The sequence below is a fragment of the Diabrotica virgifera genome, chromosome 5 (genome assembly GCF_917563875.1).
Source record: "Diabrotica virgifera virgifera chromosome 5, PGI_DIABVI_V3a".
NCBI classification, from domain to species: Eukaryota; Metazoa; Arthropoda; class Insecta; order Coleoptera; family Chrysomelidae; genus Diabrotica; species Diabrotica virgifera.
The window spans coordinates 124,585,585-124,605,768 of record NC_065447.1 but is presented as its reverse complement, the minus strand read 5'-3'; positions in this window follow the sequence as shown (position 1 = coordinate 124,605,768).

Below are 20,184 nucleotides of genomic sequence, written 5' to 3'. Positions count from 1 at the left end.
AAACCAACAAATCAGGCAAAGATCAGGAGTTCAAGACGTCATCGAACACGATACGACGCTTAAGTGGAACTGGGCAGGGCACTTAGCTAGAACACAAGATGGACGGTGGACACAACGAATCATGGAATGGAGGCACAGAAACTATAAAAGAAGCCGAGGACGACCACCGACTAGATGGACCGACGACATTGCAGGAAACTGGCTACAAGAGGCCCAGTGTAGAGAATACTGTAAAGAACTGAGGGAGGCCTACGTCCAGCAGTGGACGCGATTGGCTGATTGATTGATTGATTAATACCATCCTTAGGTTATAAGCTTTCATTCAACATTGCATTTAGCCTCATTTATTATCCTTCTATCTGGTCTAATGACGGGAAGAAGTTGTGTTTATAGACAGACAGACAGACATGCATAAATTCAACGTTTTCACATTTTTTTAGAATGGGCGAAAACAATATTTATTTTTATTTATGTAACAGCGATAGTTATATTCTGAATTACAAACATATATACATACCTACCTTAATACATGTGTTAATGAAAATTTAAAGAATTGTGGAAAATTTCTGTGAAACAAAATATCCTCGCGTATGACTATTAATAAAATAAAATATACCTAATGCAATTCAATACATTTTCTAACACATAAAAATGAACAATACCAGTAAATCACCTGTAAGCAAGACGATTGTAAAATATGCGGGATAGAATGATTCAATAGTCGAGCAACAGTGTTGCCAGCTAAGTCGAGGCCATAATGTCGTATGATAGTTTAACACATGAAGGATATACACATTGAATATACACATAAAAGCGACCTCCAACGGCAAATGGCTGAACTATAAGCGACGTTACGGACTCATTTTGTTTTAAGATTTACAGGAATTCTAAGACACCAACAAGATTTGTAACATTTTTGTTTGGTAGGTAGAGGTCTCTAGTTTCTCATTCAACAAAACTTTGGTAGAAAATGACAACCAGTTAAAAGAAATACATGAAAAAAATTACGGACTCCGTATATTGAGGCCGTAAATCGCTCGAGTCCGTTGTGTATGGTCAAAACCTTAATACCGAGTCCGCAATGTTAAGAGGATATATATATATATATATATATATATATATATATATATATATATATATATATATATATATATATATATATATATATATATATATATATATATATATAGCAAGGTATGCGACCGTTAATTTAAATTTAAAGGTATTCAGCTAGTGAATTCAGAGGTTGAATCGGTCAATTTAGTTGGCAATTAAATAAAGAAGTCAACTACTTCATTGATATATTGAAAACGTTTCGCTTTACAATTTCAAAAGCTTCATCAGTTCACTACAAATAAAGGATGAAGTCTATAAGTATAAATAACCTTAACAAAAGTGATATAATACTTACAAAGCAATTTGTAGTATGTTTAAGATGTTAAAACAAAAATTCTACAGATACTACTCATTCTATAACAACAACTTAACGATACACTGCGGAAAAATACACCATGTATTAATGTTCATTGGCTAGTTATTTAATTCGGTGATTTGAATCTCACTGAAGCCTTCATTTGTAGTTGATCACCGTTAGACGAATTAGCGGCAAATGAGATGTTATTTTTCCCTATGCCAAATCCACCCACTAGCCGACGACACGCATGTTTGTAAAATTGGAAACAAATGGAAAACTGGGAAATTGTTGTGGTCTCACAAGAAAGACCAAGTAACAAGTGAGGAGATGAGGAGAGATGCAATGGAAAAATATGCCCTGCAATATAAGGACGAGACCGTCTTGTGAGACCACAACAATTTCCCAGTTTTCCATTTCGATTGGGAAATGCGCTTTTGGGTTGATTTGTTTATGACCGAAATTTCGTAGGCATATGCCATGATGCTTCGTACAATTATTAGGTACATCACATTTTTCTTTGTTCTTTCCCTTGATGTTCTTATTCCAGATCATTATAGAGTTGTCTGATGCAAGATCTGTTGTCCCAATATATTTTTCATTTTTATTTCTGCCCCTGCTGTTCCGTTTTTTCGACATTACAAAACCCAAATTTAAAATTCCGTTCCTTTTATTCCTACTTATCTATTGCCAAATCATTGACGTCTTCTTCCGATATTGCTAAGTAGTCCGTTTTTTCATATCTATTTCCAGGCCCACCGGTATTTTTTTTTATAACCCACATAACCCATATTCTGAGATGCAAAGATTCAAATTATTCTGCCATAATAAATCCCATCTTACATAACAAACAAATCAACACAACCCATATTCCGAGATTTAAAGCTTCAAATAATTCTGCCACATTATTCTACCCTTCGAACAAAAAATTTCTCTAACACCCCTGTATAAGTTAAGTCAATATTCTACCTCTTACTCAAGGGCTTGAGCCATAAATCTTACAAACATGCGTGTCGTCGGCTAGTGGGTGGATTTGGCATAGGGAAAAATAACATCTCATTTGCCGCTAATTCGTCTAACGGTGATCAACTACAAATGAAGGCTTCAGTGAGATTCAAATCACCGAATTAAATAACTAGCCAATGAACATTAATACATGGTGTATTTTTCCGCAGTGTATCGTTAAGTTGTTGTTATAGAATGAGTAGTATCTGTAGAATTTTTGTTTTAACATCTTAAACATACTACAAATTGCTTTGTAAGTATTATATCACTTTTGTTAAGGTTATTTATACTTATAGACTTCATCCTTTATTTGTAGTGAACTGATGAAGCTTTTGAAATTGTAAAGCGAAACGTTTTCAATATATCAATGAAGTAGTTGACTTCTTTATTTAATTGCCAACTAAATTGACCGATTCAACCTCTGAATTCACTAGCTGAATACCTTAAATATATATATATATATATATATATATATATATATATATATATATATATATATATATATATATATATTGCAAGGTATGCGACCGTTAATTTAAATTTAAAGGTATTCAGCTAGTGAATTCAGCTTAGCTAAGTAGTCCGTTTTTTCATATCTATTTCCAGGCCCATCGGTATTTTTTTTATAACCCACATAACCCATATTCTGAGATGCAAAGATTCAAAAAATTCTGCCATAATAAATCCCATCTTACATAACAAACAAATCAACACAACCCATATTCCGAGATTTGAAGCTTCAAATAATTCTGCCACATTATCCTACCCTTCGAACAAAAAATTTCTCTAACACCCCTGTATAAGTTAAGTCAATATTCTACCTCTTACTCAAGGGCTTGAGCCATAAATCTTACAAACATGCGTGTCGTCGGCTAGTGGGTGGATTTGGCATAGGGAAAAATAACATCTCATTTGCCGCTAATTCGTCTAACGGTGATCAACTACAAATGAAGGCTTCAGTGAGATTCAAATCACCGAATTAAATAACTACCCAATGAACATTAATACATGGTGTATTTTTCCGTAGTGTATCGTTAAGTTGTTGTTATAGAATGAGTAGTATCTGTAGAATTTTTAACTATTTAGAATGGGAAATAAGCCACAATATTATTAAAAAATGATTTTTATTAACGTTTCGACACCCAAATCGGGTGCCGTTGTCAAAATACAAAATACTATTAATATAAACAAAAATGTTGCTTAGTAAAAAAATTCTTCTAATAATTTATTTAATTTGACTCATTTATATCGGCAATTCAGATACATATGATACATTTTAAAGTAGAAGACTTTAAAATGATATTGCCAATATTTATGAGTTGCGATATATCTATATATTAGTAAGTTTTGACATAAACAGTTTATTTACAAATGTGCCATTAGATAAAACTTTAAACATAATCAAAACGAAATTAGAGAATGATGATACATTGACAACTAGGACAAAACTAAATGTATCAGCTATAATGGAGTTATTGACATTATGTACTAATAATACCTATTTTCAACTAAATAATGAATTTTATAAACAAAATTTTGGTCTAGCAATGGGCTCCTCTTTATCTCCATTATTGGCTAATATATTTATGGAGGATTTCGAAACTAATATCATTTCTAAACAAAATTTAAAACCCACTGTATGGTGGAGATATGTAGATGATGTGTTTTCAATATGGCCTCATAGATCAGAATTGTTGGATACATTCCTGAATATTATAAACGATAAGAAGAGACAATAAAATTTACAATGGAAAAGGAATATAATAACACCCTGCCTTTCCTCGATGTTTTAGTCTTAAAGAAGGATACTGGATATGAGACTCAAGTGTATAGAAAACCAACACATACCAACAGATATCTCAATTACAAATCAAATCACAACATCAACGTTAAAAAGGGAATCATAAAATCCTTATATGATAGAGCCAAAATTACTTGTTCTAACGAAAATTCCTTTTTAGAAGAAAAACAATTCTTAACATCTGTTTTATTAAAAAATGATTATCCTTTATCGTTTATAAATAAGGAATTGTCAAGATTGGATCGAATGGAACAGAACGACATAGAACGGGATCCTACAACATTCACAAGAAATAATACGAGGAAAATATCAATACCATACATAAAAGGACTATTCGAGAAACTTAAAATAATAGGAAATAAATTCAACATTTCAACAACATTCAAAACAACCAACACATTGAGATCTATTCTATCTAAAACTAAACCTAACAATGAACAAGAAAGGACAAAGAATTGTATTTATAAAATACCTTGTGAATGCGAACAGTTTTATATAGGTGAAACATCAAGACCATTAAACGTTAGAATAAGTGAACATCAATCTTATATTAAAAATAGAGAATTTGATAGATCTCAAATATGTCAACACGCATGGGATAATGAACATAGAGTTCAGTGGAGAGATTCAAGTATAGTCCTGAAAGAAACAGATAGTAAAAAGAGAAAAATCAAAGAAGCGGCTCTAATTATGCTAAACGAAACCAATTGTGTCGCAAATTCCTCGGTGGAATGCAGTAGGATGTGGATACCCATACTGAAAGAGGAAGTCAATAGAAAGAAAATACCACAATTAGTAAGTCAATAGTCGAGTTAGTACATATTTTATATTTTAGTATTACTTATATACCCATGTATTATTGATATTATTTATAATTTAAACAAAATTATAGTAAAGTCAGAATTTGGTATTAATTTTGAGAGTAAATTAAATGTAAGACCAAATACTTACGATGTCGGGATAGTATCACGAGGTTTTTCCTGGTTTTCCCTCGTGATTTACTATGATATCTCTAACGCGAGAATTTTAATGTCACCGTTGCATGTGGTTGTCTTTTTAAAGACAGATAACATGCTATGATTTTTTTGTGACGGATATTCTTGAGTTGGGGTTGATTTCATGTAATCGAATGAACTATCTTTCAGTAAAGTCGTCCCAGGAACGCAACTCATAAATATTGGCAATATCATTTTAAAGTCTTCTACTTTAAAATGTATCATATGTATCTGAATTGCCGATATAAATGAGTCAAATTAAATAAATTATTAGAAGAATTTTTTTACTAAGCAACATTTTTGTTTATATTAATAGTATTTTGTATTTTGACAACGGCACCCGATTTGGGCGTCGAAACGTTAATAAAAATCATTTTTTAATAATATTGTGGCTTATTTCCCATTCTAAATAGTTAAAATTGTAAAAATGCCACAAGAAAATAGCTTCAGAACAACATGTAGAATTTTTGTTTTAACATCTTAAACATACTACAAATTGCTTTGTAAGTATTATATCACTTTTGTTAAGGTTATTTATACTTATAGACTTCATCCTCTATTTGTAGTGAACTGATGAAGCTTTCGAAATTGTAAAGCGAAACGTTGTCAATATATCAATGAAGTAGTTGACTTCTTTATTTAATTGCCAACTAAATTGACCGATTCAACCTCTGAATTCACTAGCTGAATACTTTAAATATATATATATATATATATATATATATATATATATATATATATATATATATATAGTCCCCGGCCATATTATTATGACCACCTATGAATTTTTACAAAAATCAACTATTCCACTAGGTACGTTTTGTTTAAAATATTATTTTTAAATTGAATTTTGTTATGCAATGTTAATGTTATGCATTAACTATAATATATTTAATAATAAATAGCAATAAAATATTTGAAAATATTACATATTTATATTTTTTAATATTTTGTTGAACTTCTGACCTTAATCAGATGGAAAATATTTGGGAGCTTTTAAAACGAGAAATTTCTGATGAAAATGTCACTAACGAAATTGTTTTGATTAAAGAACTAATATATCGTTGAAACCACAATAACAAATTGAAGCAAAAAAAAGGTTAACTGCATTCAAAGTATGCCAAGACGGGTACTAGCGGTAATCAAAGTTAGAGGGGGCTCAGCAGAATATTAAAAAAATACAAATATGTGATACTTTCAAATGGTTTATTGCTGTTTATTATTAAATGTATTATATTTAATAATAAACACCAATAAAACATTTAAAAATATCACATATTTTTATTTTTCCAATATTTTGTTAAGCCGCCTTTAACTTTGATTAGCGCTTGTGTCCGTCTTGCCATACTTTGAATGCAGTTAAATTTTTTTTGCTTTAATTTGTCATTGTGGTTTCAATGATATATTAGTCCTTTAATCAAAACAATTTCGTTAGTGACCTTTTCATCGGAAATTTCTCGTTCTAAAAGCTCCCAAATATTTTCCATCTGATTCCAAGGTCAGAAGTTCAACAAATTATTAAAAAGTAAATAAACATGTAATATTTTAAAATGTTTTATTGGTGTTTATTATTAAATATAATATAGTTAATGTACAACATTAACATTACATAACAAAATTAAATTTAAAAATAATATTTTAAACAAAACGTACCTAGTGGAAAGTTGATTTTTATAAAAATTCATAGGTGGTCATAATAATAAGGCCAGGGTCTATATATATATATATATATATATATATATATATATATATATATATATATATATATATATATATATATATATATATATATGAATTATTTGCAAACAATCTACCTACTTGTTTTGGTAATGAAACCTGTATGGCCTTCCACTTTGAAGGCACTAGATGGCGCCCGGTATTTAAAATAAAATACCTAGAACGCCGAAAACAAGAGGCAATAATTGCTGCTTTCTACTTTAACAAAAGTATGAAAATAATGTGTAAATAATATACGAAATTAATATTCACACCTCCGTCTCTCCTACCATTCGTAGACCGGTTTCTGCATTATTGCGTCATCAGTACGACTTTATAGGAAAGACGAAGATGAGAACATTCCTCTCGTATATCTGAGGCCGCGATGCAGCCAAAAAGTCATTCAAAGACTGGTGCAATCTGAATTATTTGCAAACAATCTACCTACTTGTTTTGGTAATGAAACCTGTATGGCCTTCCACTTTGAAGGCACTAGATGGCGCCCGGTATTTAAAATAAAATACCTAGAACGCCGAAAAAATTCAGATTGCACCAGTCTTTGAATGACTTTTTGGCTGCATCGCGGCCTCAGATATACGAGAGGAATGTTCTCATCTTCGTCTTTCCTATAAAGTCGTACTGATGACGCAATAATGCAGAAACCGGTCTACGAATGGTAGGAGAGACGGAGGTGTGAATATTAATTTCGTATATTATTTACACATTATTTTCATACTTTTGTTAAAGTAGAAAGCAGCAATTATTGCCTCTTGTTTTCGGCGTTCTAGGTATTTTATTTTAAATACCGGGCGCCATCTAGTGCCTTCAAAGTGGAAGGCCATACAGGTTTCATTACCAAAACAAGTAGGTAGATTGTTTGCAAATAATTCAGATTGCACCAGTCTTTGAATGACTTTTTGGCTGCATCGCGGCCTCAGATATACGAGAGGAATGTTCTCATCTTCGTCTTTCCTATAAAGTCGTACTGATGACGCAATAATGCAGAAACCGGTCTACGAATGGTAGGAGAGACGGAGGTGTGAATATTAATTTCGTATATTATTTACACATTATTTTCATACTTTTGTTAAAGTAGAAAGCAGCAATTATTGCCTCTTGTTTTCGGCGTTCTAGGTATTTTATTTTAAATACCGGGCGCCATCTAGTGCCTTCAAAGTGGAAGGCCATACAGGTTTCATTACCAAAACAAGTAGGTAGATTGTTTGCAAATAATTCAGATTGCACCAGTCTTTGAATGACTTTTTGGCTGCATCGCGGCCTCAGATATACGAGAGGAATGTTCTCATCTTCGTCTTTCCTATAAAGTCGTACTGATGACGCAATAATGCAGAAACCGGTCTACGAATGGTAGGAGAGACGGAGGTGTGAATATTAATTTCGTATATTATTTACACATTATTTTCATACTTTTGTTAAAGTAGAAAGCAGCAATTATTGCCTCTTGTTTTCGGCGTTCTAGGTATTTTATTTTAAATACCGGGCGCCATCTAGTGCCTTCAAAGTGGAAGGCCATACAGGTTTCATTACCAAAACAAGTAGGTAGATTGTTTGCAAATAATTCAGATTGCACCAGTCTTTGAATGACTTTTTGGCTGCATCGCGGCCTCAGATATACGATAGGAATGTTCTCATCTTCGTCTTTCCTATAAAGTCGTACTGATGACGCAATAATGCAGAAACCGGTCTACGAATGGTAGGAGAGACGGAGGTGTGAATATTAATTTCGTATATTATTTACACATTATTTTCATACTTTTGTTAAAGTAGAAAGCAGCAATTATTGCCTCTTGTTTTCGGCGTTCTAGGTATTTTATTTTAAATACCGGGCGCCATCTAGTGCCTTCAAAGTGGAAGGCCATACAGGTTTCATTACCAAAACAAGTAGGTAGATTGTTTGCAAATAATTCAGATTGCACCAGTCTTTGAATGACTTTTTGGCTGCATCGCGGCCTCAGATATACGAGAGGAATGTTCTCATCTTCGTCTTTCCTATAAAGTCGTACTGATGACGCAATAATGCAGAAACCGGTCTACGAATGGTAGGAGAGACGGAGGTGTGAATATTAATTTCGTATATTATTTACACATTATTTTCATACTTTTGTTAAAGTAGAAAGCAGCAATTATTGCCTCTTGTTTTCGGCGTTCTAGGTATTTTATTTTAAATACCGGGCGCCATCTAGTGCCTTCAAAGTGGAAGGCCATACAGGTTTCATTACCAAAACAAGTAGGTAGATTGTTTGCAAATAATTCAGATTGCACCAGTCTTTGAATGACTTTTTGGCTGCATCGCGGCCTCAGATATACGAGAGGAATGTTCTCATCTTCGTCTTTCCTATAAAGTCGTACTGATGACGCAATAATGCAGAAACCGGTCTACGAATGGTAGGAGAGACTGAGGTGTGAATATTAATTTCGTATATTATTTACACATTATTTTCATACTTTTGTTAAAGTAGAAAGCAGCAATTATTGCCTCTTGTTTTCGGCGTTCTAGGTATTTTATTTTAAATACCGGGCGCCATCTAGTGCCTTCAAAGTGGAAGGCCATACAGGTTTCATTACCAAAACAAGTAGGTAGATTGTTTGCAAATAATTCAGATTGCACCAGTCTTTGAATGACTTTTTGGCTGCATCGCGGCCTCAGATATACGAGAGGAATGTTCTCATCTTCGTCTTTCCTATAAAGTCGTACTGATGACGCAATAATGCAGAAACCGGTCTACGAATGGTAGGAGAGACGGAGGTGTGAATATTAATTTCGTATATTATTTACACATTATTTTCATACTTTTGTTAAAGTAGAAAGCAGCAATTATTGCCTCTTGTTTTCGGCGTTCTAGGTATTTTATTTTAAATACCGGGCGCCATCTAGTGCCTTCAAAGTGGAAGGCCATACAGGTTTCATTACCAAAACAAGTAGGTAGATTGTTTGCAAATAATTCAGATTGCACCAGTCTTTGAATGACTTTTTGGCTGCATCGCGGCCTCAGATATACGAGAGGAATGTTCTCATCTTCGTCTTTCCTATAAAGTCGTACTGATGACGCAATAATGCAGAAACCGGTCTACGAATGGTAGGAGAGACGGAGGTGTGAATATTAATTTCGTATATTATTTACATATATATATATATATATATATATATATATATATATATATATATATACACCCCAGTATGTTTAACTCCTCCTTTCGGAAAGCAGCTATAAGTCGTCTCCCAGAAGGAGTGAGTATATGTACTTTTCGATTTGAGTATATCGCTTGAAACACCTTTATGCTATGCAGTGTGGAAAAATATAAATCATTTTTTTTGTTATTTTTTTAATCTACTATTTTTCTCTCCTCCTTACATTGTGCAATGTTAGAATCTTCCACGTGTATAACTACATTATCATTTCTAACAGGTTTCGGTCTTCCTGAGTATATTTTTTTTACAAAATGCATTTAATAGATTAACCAACCTGTGTTACCAGATTTAGACGTTTGTCTCGCCATGGCAAAATTTTAAAGGAACTGTGACGTCATGAAATCACCTGTTTGTTCATAGTGATGCGTTTGTTTAAGTTTTATTTTTGATGTTATACCTTTGCTTTAATTTGGTTTTGTTTTGTGGTTTTTAGCATTTAAATGAAATGAATACTTGTGGTGAATCTGATAATAATTATTATAAATATATTATTATCTCTGTTTTTAAAATGTTATAGGTATATTTTGTTTTAGTTTAATTGCGTTATGTACCTACTTTCGTTAATGAAAAAGTCGATTTCTAAAATAATATTAATGTCTGTAAGGTGTAAATTTTGTTTATTCTTTTGTTATTTAACTCGGGTTCCGTAAATTTGAATCAACATAACAAAGATATTTTAGTAAATTATGTTTTACTTCAGCATTTGCCCTAAAACGAGTTTGGAATCGTAAAGTTATTGATAAAACGTAATTGCTTTCCTGCCCTGAATATTCCGTTTTTAATGGCTCCGTCCAGTGTTCGTGATTTTCGTGGTTTTAGCTCCAGGTATTTATAATCGTTACATTTACTAATTATTTCTCCTCCGTCTAGTAGCAAGTCCTGCTGCGTTCCATCGATATTCATATATTATTTGTCTCTTTGATCTCTAGTCTCCATTTCCTATATTCCTCTATTAGCTTTCTTGTCATGTAACAGATATCATCGTAGTCTTGTCATCATTGTCTTAACCCCCCAAACAACCCTTTAATTGATTCAACAAAGAGAAAAACGTTGGGAAAGATTAAAATATTTATTGTACCGCAGATATAATTCGTATAGCATATAAAGTATAAGATTAAACTCTTAAAATTGGCGCATTTTGATTATTGAGCTACAGCCCCCTCTCAAGAAAACCTACTCATCTTCCAGCCTTAAGAGAGAATTGAACTTAAAATGAATAAAATTAATTATTAAACATCTAATAAATTCCTTACTTGAAAAAACTTTTAATAGAAGAACTTTTCGATTTTTTAGGAAAAAGTGAAAAATAAAACAGACGCCATTTCCACAAAAATTTAAATATTTAGTAATCCCTATGCGACTATTTTATTTTTGGCATAAGTAATGACATCATAAATTTTGACCTGTTTATAGAGTTTTTTTTGACACAGAACGAAATTTATGTTTCTTTGTTAGCAAAGATTTTACTTGTCTTTTTTTTTATTTTTGAAGGATACAAAATAACCGAGACAGAAACACTTGAAGCCTAAATTTTACTGCGAAAACCATGTAACCGGGGCCCTTTAATTAATCCTTTTAAAAAATGTATTTAAATTTAATAAAATTTTATTGCTATTAAAATTGCCTTTCAAATGGTTTTTGAATCAACCTGATATAATAAAAATTAACGGAGTTACGAAAAAAAAACAATAACATTTGCTTGGAAAAATGTTTGGAGCATAAATTTGGATGTTATCAACTTCTTCTGTAGCTCAGTTAATAGGTATTTCAAAGTACTTTGACAAGTAAGTGTATGTTATAAAATGCACCGTTTTCTCGTTATTTAAGCTTGAACGCTTAGATTTGAGTAGGTACTCGCCGAAAAAAAAATATACATTAAATTAACTATTCGCTCCGTGCATGACTCCACAATTTGGCATTAAACATATACACATTTAAAATATGTGACGTTAATATGTAATATTTATTTGCCATTTTTGATTAAATTTGTTATACAGACATATAGTCTAAGATCCGAATAGGAGGTAGAAATGTAACCATCTGCTTGCCGGATGAAACATTTTTTTTTATTAAATTTCATATATAGACAAACTCGACCAGCATGAGTTGTCTATCAAAATCGTGTCATAGCAATCCCTAAGGGGGAGGGCGTAGTTTTTTGCACAAAAAAGGGCGAAAATCAACATATTTATTATTGTTAAATAATAAGCATAAAGCAAAAAATATGTCGACAGCGTTACCTCAAGGAATGTCTAAAGAAAATATATACGCAATTCCAGGTGGGTCGGTCAAGTAGTTCTTGAGTTGCAATGTCTACAGCCTTTGAAAAAAGCAGTTTTGAGGACAAGGCGTTTAAAGTATTGTCAACTTTTATTTTCAATTTCTTTTTTGTCTGTCAAATCGTCAAATGATGTACACCGGAATATCTTTTTGAATCGCGGAGTAATTTACAAAAGAAAATGAGAACAGCTGCTGACCGTTGTTCTTACGTTCAAGCGTGCTAACGCGAACCTGCTGCAAAGCGAGCCGAAGATAGGGATATTCAACACTATCTTCCTACCTTCGACTCGGTTTGCAGTATCTTCGCGCCAGCGCGCTTGAGCTTAGTGAGAAACGATCAACAGCTGTTCTCATTTTCTTGTGTAAATTACCCCGCGATTCAAAAACATTCCGGTTTGCATCACTATATGTTTTGACAGACAAAAAAAAAATGAAAATAAAAGTTGACAATACTTTAAAAGCGTTTTTCTCAAAACTGCTATTTTCAAAGACTTTAGACATTGTAACTCAAAAACCACTTGACCAACTCACCTGGAATTTTGTACATATTTTCGTTAGACATTCCTTTAGGTAACACTGTCGAGATATCGTAATACACTTTGTTTTATGCTTATATTTTGTTTAACAATAATGAATATGTTGATTTTCACCCTTTTTTCTGTAAAAAATTTCATTGTTTTGTCTTCTGAGTGATACTAAAAAGTCAAAGATCATTAAAACTAAAAGAGACTTGACAGCGTTACCTCAAGAAGTCATAAGCTAATAAAATCTTTTTGAATTTTTTGTCTACCATGATCCAATGATAAATTCTGATGTCCACCGTTGGCTTATTTTTCATTATTGTTTCTTGAATTTTTTTTAAATAGTTTTCGAATTATACTTAATATGCTTATTTAATTTAAAAATAAAATTATTCTCTCATACTTTCAAAAAAAATTCAAAAAAATGTGCTTAAAATGTTGATTTCAACCCCTACGGCCCCCTTAAGGATAGCTATGACACGATTTTGATAGGCAACCCATGCTGGTAGTGTTTGTCTATGTATGAAATTTAATAAAAAAATGTTTCATCCGGCAAGCAGATGGGTAGGTACATTTCGACCTCCTATTCGGATCCCGTACTATTAAGTGTGTTCGCGGAGACAGTTAAGGGCTAGTCCACGACAAGTGGAGCATGCGCACTTTAAAATAATATAAATAATACCGTTGATAGGTAAATATACACGATATATTTAATATTATTAATTATACAGACAATTCAAATATACGGGGCAGAAAACTTGGTACTGAACGACAGACAAAGAAAAAGATTACAAGCTACAAAAATGAGATAGTTTAGAATAGTGGTGGGAGCAAGAAGATTAGACAAAAGAAGAAACGAAGATATAAGACATGAACTACAGGTAAAATCGTTCAACGAAAAAATTAAAGAAAAGACGTTAAATGGGCTGGACACATGATAAGAATGACTGGTTACATAGAAGTGAAAATGGCATGGGAGGCCAAAGCAGTGGATAAAAGTACGAGGGGTACACCAAGCAAAAGCTGGAACACTAATGTAAACGAAATACTGGAGAAAAGAGGAACATCGTGGAAAGAAGCAAAAGTTTTAGCAGCAGATAGGAAGAAGTGGCGGAAATTTGCAGAGAGCAGCATATAACCTATGGGTATAAGAGGCAATCGATTATGTATGTATGTATTAATTATTAAAATACAGGTATATTTACTAATAAACGATAATACATTACATAAATATAATTGGAATTAAAATGCCCATGCGTTTGTAGTGGACTAAAACTCACTATATTAATTTTAATTAATATAATAGTAAGAATAGCGAAATGTATGTTTTGATCTATATTATAGAATTATATGTACACACATCTAAATCAAATGTAAGATTAAACAAAATACAACAAATATAAAAAATAACTACTAAATCCACTGAAAAACTAGAATGAACACACAAATAAACATAGTTTAATAAACAATGGAAAAAATAACAAAACCAAAAAAAAACAGAAACAAAAAACATCAAAAATAAAAAAACACTGAAAAATTATACACGCATTTATTTATGAAACCACTATATAGGTAGTCATAAATAAACGGTGCTAATACTTCAAGATATTAGGCGATAAACGACGCGAGAGACCAACAGTCGAATATTCCTAAAATAGATTTAATTGCATGCAGTGTTGCCCGATTTGCGGAATACCTATGCTATGTAAAAATATAAACATATATTCAGCGGAAGACCTACCATCGGAAATACCTACATTTCGTATACTGCAGTCAATATACGTAGAGCGGTGGCGCCGCCGCAACTCTCGGTCATGTCTCAAACTAAATTATACAAAATGTTAAAAAAACCATAATAAGTCGTCCCTCTAAAAAGTTGTAGAAAGGTGAAATATGATAAATTAAATCGATTTACATTGATTTCTTTCGCTCCTCCATATACTGTGGAGCTATGTCGGTCGGACGACCTAACATATGAAAAATGTCAATAAATGGAAGAGTGAAACATAGTGGGGTGTATATATATATATATATATATATATATATATATATATATATATATATATATATATATATATATATATATATATATATATACTGCGCCAGATTGTGCATACTCGACCGAAAATATTTTTCATTAGATCGATGTATAAAGAGATTAAGATTTAATGAAAACGTAATTGTATAAAGTTCAGATTATGTTGCTGATACAAAACAATATAGCTTTAAATAAACTGAACTGTTTTAAAAGAAGTGTAACTGAATGTGCAAGTATTAACCATTTAGATAAAATCTCAAATGAACCGTAAGAGATTGTTATTTTAAACAATATAATTTGCTTATCAAAAATATAAACAAAATATTTAACATTGTTCTGCATGGGGTGGATTTATCCGTCTGGAATTACAGCACCCGTATTGAAATTCAAGTTTTCATTTTCACAACATTGTCAATGCTGTTGCTTAATTTCCCATATAGTAATATTCTAAAATTTGTACCACTCAACTTATTTCTCAAACCATAAAAATTAAATTATTTATTTTTGGATAACATAACTCAGGTACCTGTTCATTGTTTATGTCAGGTTTCAGTAATAATTTTAAATAATATATAAATAAAATAATAGGGTAACTAATACCTCATTTAAATTATTGTCGCAATGAGCATATTTTTGCTCTCAATCATGATACCTAAATAACTTGTACCTTGGTTCAGTTACCCATATTGTAGTTCAGGAAATACGTTGGTGTATGTGAGTGCAATATGATTTCATTAGAATTACAATAAATTGAATTGTCCGCAGTAAACTTTTTTGAATTATGGCTGTTTCTGTGATAATAAGTTATTTCGCAGTCGTTACTAATTTTGTCGTGTTTTTGTATATTGGAATTTAAGGGGTCTAAAAGTAGTAATAAAAATAGGTTCTACATACTTTTTATATGTGACTTTGTTTGATCTATTTGATAGTTGATGTTGAATATTTATGATTTTTATTTTCATAGTAATTTTTGTATTGTCAGCACGTTCTAAAATCTACGATATACATTTAGCATCGAAAAACATTACACCAAATAGTGTATCTCTGATCAGATGGATATCGTAGGGTTATGGGTATTTAATCGTTTTGTTTTTCATCAGAGAAATTAAATTAAAGCGTTGATTTCCAAATCCCTCATTTTAGGTTTTAAATTCCGTTTTCTATTAGTTACAACATATTGCAAGAACATTGTCTTTCTCTACTTGCTCTTTTAAAATACGTATTTAAAAGAATGCAGTTCTTTAGTTTTATGAGGTCTGTCTGTCCGTTCGGGAAAGCCAAAAGTTCACTTTTTAACTTTAGTTGTATTTTAATGTATGGCAATTTTAACATCATACACAAAAGCAAATACCACTTTACAACGAAGTCGTTAGACTCCTTTGCCAGCTATTTGCTCTGTTATCTCTTGGTGCTTTTTACTTATTACAAAATACGGAAAATGGCAAATTTATTACCTTACACTTACTACCTTCGTGTTATAATAGGCGTGTAAGATGAGCAAGTGACCTTGTTTCCGTGGTATTTTTTAGAAGAAAAATATATATACTACAGAAATAAATTTTAGCATAGAATATCAAAATTTATTATACAAAATTATACAAAATCAATTCAATTATACAAAGTGGCCCCTAATTCCTTTCTGTTTCTGTTTATTCTGCTTGTAACGACTGTTAGAAACTTAGCATAGTTTGCATATCTGTATTCTATATTATTAGACAATCTAAATTCATAAAATATAAAAAGACCTGCATTATATATTTTGATATAAGTAAAATAGCATTGGTACTAAGTGCTCGATTTTTTTTTTTTGTAAACGGTGATGTTTTCATAATTGTGTATTGTGCTTGTAGTTTCGGACCACCCCAGTATGTTTTTTTCCATACCCCTACACTTTGTAGATGATAAATTACAATAATTTAGCTCACGATATAGAAATATACTTAGAAAATTTGTATATTACCTGATAAAACATATATATATATATATATATATATATATATATATATATATATATATATATATATATATATATATATATATATATATATATATATATATATATATAATATTAAGGGTGACTCTCCGTTGACGTGCCGGTCTAAAAATTTTCAGTGGCATGTGGGTTAATAAACATGCTGTTTCCGAGGCTCGCATCAGCGGAAACGAATTACAGCCGACTCTAGTTCAGATTAAGTGCAAATAATTATGTAACGGATTTTTAAGCTCCGCTACAGTCGGCAACGAGAAATTCCGCTGTCGGTCACGTCATAACAGGTAAATTTCGATGCAAGCAGAAATGATATTTAGTCAAAATTATCACAAAACAATACGTACGTCGACAATTTTCGTATACCGAATATTAACTGATAAGTGACTTTGGGTACTGTAAACAATGTTTTTCACATAGTTCCATAGGAAACAAAAGAAATTCATAACTATATTGCCTATAATAATTATAGGCAATTATTCCTACGTAAGCATTGTTACTGCATCGATTCTAATGATCTCTTATGTGGAATATGTGTCGATTTCGTATTATAATGGTGAAAATGTCAATAAAATGCTGGTCAGAAGACCAAAAGGGTTAAATAACCGATAGAGTGAAGAGGCAGCGAACGCGCATAACTTGATAAACGTCAGAGGCGAGCGACGCGAGACTGCCAATGTTGGAGTGAGTTTGTCTATAAACAGTACTTTAATAAAAATTCATCCCCTTCACTAACCTTTTCAATGTCCATATACAAAACTCAAGCGGGTCTGACAATCTTCATTATACAAATTTTGATGCATCTATATATGGAAAGAGTGGTAATTATGCTCAACATGACCCGTAAACAAGTCTCTGGGGAAATAATTTGACTACTATCTGTTTGGATTTTTAACCATAGACTCTATTGCGATGAATTGGATGTGTTCATCACCGATAACTGATGTCAAAATTTCATTTTAGGATAATTAACACTAAACACAATTTTTATTACTCCCTACCGCATATTATAAACACTTACAGGTTAAAATCATCCATACTTTTTAATTCAGAATTTTTTTTAAAACGATTTACCCATTAAGGCCTCTCAACATCAATAAAAATTGATTTTGTACGTTGTATTTGACGCAAATTTGCTCATGTGCACTGAACTTCTTGTTGATCTGATGAACAACGCACGCTATCCGCCGTGCTGTCGGTTTTTCAGTCTACTTCAAAGAAATTCTCGCCGCACAGCAATGTTAGTGTGGACTTGATTATCTAATTGTCGCTAAGTGGATTCGGCGATACAACACACGAACTAAATATTTACTTCGAAAAATACTTGACCAGATTTAAATTTGCGCCGCAAATATTTTTTTCTGTATGTTAAAATACAACACACACACAAATTTTTATTGATGTTGATCCGCCTTTAGAAATCGAAATCGAAAAATCTAATTTTCGTTACAATAAGTTGTGGTCTAATACCATATAAGATAATATCTAAACTTACACAAAAATAAAAAGCATTTAAGCAAATATTGTCGTTATTAGCATTGATTGAAACTATAGTCTAAGAGCTGGGAGCGGATTTTGTGCGTGATAAGTAATATGGAAAAACTATACGGGGATATGTTGAATTAGTTGTGTAGATGACTTTCACCAACGGCCGGAAACCAGATTTGGGGCCGAGGGTAGTTATAAGGGGTCAAAGTCGCGGATTTTATTATTTTTTTTATGACGCTCATGATCGAGATAGTGCACCAAATTATGGAAATAAGTAGGTCATGACGTACCTAAGTAAAATCTCTAGGGGCTCAACGCTGCGTGGCCGACAAAGGGGTGGGGGTAGTGGTGAATATAAAAAATATAAGGGGTTTTTTGCAACGTTCGTGATTGAGAGAGTGCACCAAAATTTGGGTATAAGTAGACCATGAGATAGACAATTAAAATCCCCAGAGCCGGAAACCAGAGTCGGGAAGGAAGGTAGTTATAAGGGGTCAAAGTTCCGTTTTTTATTATTTTTTTTGTGACGCTCATGATCGAGATAGCGCGCCAACATTTGGGAATAAGTAGGTCATGACGTAACTAAGTAAAATCTCCAGGAGTGGAACGCTGCGTGGCCGACAAAGGGGTGGGGCAGGGGTGAATATAAAAAAATGTAAGGGGTTTTTTGCGACGTTCGTAATTGAGATTAACCCCAAAATTTGGGAATTAGTAGACCATGACATAACTAAGTAATATCCCCAGAGGCGGAAACCAGAGTGGCGGACGAGGGTAGTTATAAGGGGTAAAAGTCGCTGTTTTTATTATTTTTTTTGTGGCGTTCATGATGGAGATAGTGCACCAAAATTTGGGAGTAAGTAGGTTATGACGTAACTAAGTAAAATCTTCAGGGGCGGAACGCTGCTTGGGGTACAAAGGGGTGGTAGGCAGGGGTGAGTATAAAAATATATGGGGTTTTTTTTGCCGTTCGTGATCGAGATATTGCACCAAAATTTGGGAATAAGTAGATCATGACATTATTAAGTAAAATCTCCAGGGGCGGAACACTGCGTGGGGGACAAATGTTGTGCCGGGTCACAAAAAAATAATACACACTGCGACTTTGACCCCTTAAAACTACCCTCATCCCCAACTCTGGTTTCCGGCTCTGGGGCTTTTACTTAGCTAAGTCATGGTCTACTTATTCCCAAATTTTCGTGCACTAGCTCAATCTAGCACGTCGCAAAAAACCCCTTATATCTTTTATATTCACACCTACCCCCACCCCTTTATCGGCCACGCAGCGTTCCACTCCTGGAGATTGTACTTAGTTACCTCATGACCTACTTATTCCCAAATTTTGGTGCACTATCTCGATCATGAGCGCCACAAAAAAAATAATAAAAACGGCGATTTTGACCCCTTATAACTACCCTCATGCCCAACTCTGGTTTCCGGCTCTGAGCATTTTACTTAGTTATGTCATGGTCTACTTATTCCCAAATTTTGGTGTACTCCCTCAATCAAAAACGTCGCAAAAAAACCCCTTATATTTTTTCTATTCACCCCTGCCCCACCCCTTTGTCGGCCACGCAGCGTGCCACCCCTGGAGATTTTACTTAGTTACGTCATGACCTACTTATTCCCAAATTTTGGTGCACTCTCTCGATCATGAGCGTCACAAAAAAAATAATAAAAACGGCGATTTTGACCCCTTATAACTATCCTCATCCCCAACTCTGGTTTCCGGCT